Here is a 688-nt window from a genome sequence, read left to right as displayed (position 1 = left end):
AAATGTCAAATTTTCTATGTTTTCTTGATGAATAATTTGACCGTAGAGAATTACTCCTCAATTTTGATACTCATTTGTTTTTAATTTACTCCACTATTTTTCTTCTTCTTTGGCTCTGTTAATTTTGACATCACACTGCTCTCAGTTTAGGATTATACTACTCATTCTTTATCTTCAAAATCTCAAGTTATTCTTTAATTTCAAGATCTCATCTCATTCTTTGTTAAAATTTTTTGTTGAGAATATTTTATAGTCAATAAGTGTCAAAATAAATAGTATTTTTGACAATTAATAAGTATCACAGAAAATATATGTTCTCAAAATTTTCTAACAAATTATTTTTGACAGTCAATATTTATCAAAATAAGATTTAAATTTTTTTCACAATCACTTATATGTTAAAAATACTATTTTTGACAAAACTTTTATTAACATATTTTCATAGTTAAAATAGTGTCAAAATTTATTTTTTGACAAATTTTAATTTTCTTTTACGCATTATAACCCTCAAAAATAATCTATATTGTTGTAGTGAATATAATAGAATGAAAATATAAAAAATACTATAAAAAAATTATAAATTGTATCTTAAAAGGATCAACTTCGATGAAAAACGAAAAATACATTCTTATTCTATAAAGTAATAAAGGAAGAATAATAAATTAAAAAAATAAGTTGAGTTTCAAAT

Source organism: Arachis ipaensis, chromosome B04 (assembly GCF_000816755.2).
Source record: "Arachis ipaensis cultivar K30076 chromosome B04, Araip1.1, whole genome shotgun sequence".
NCBI classification, from domain to species: Eukaryota; Viridiplantae; Streptophyta; class Magnoliopsida; order Fabales; family Fabaceae; genus Arachis; species Arachis ipaensis.
The sequence above is the reverse complement of the archived record's forward strand: the minus strand, read 5'-3'. Positions refer to the sequence as shown.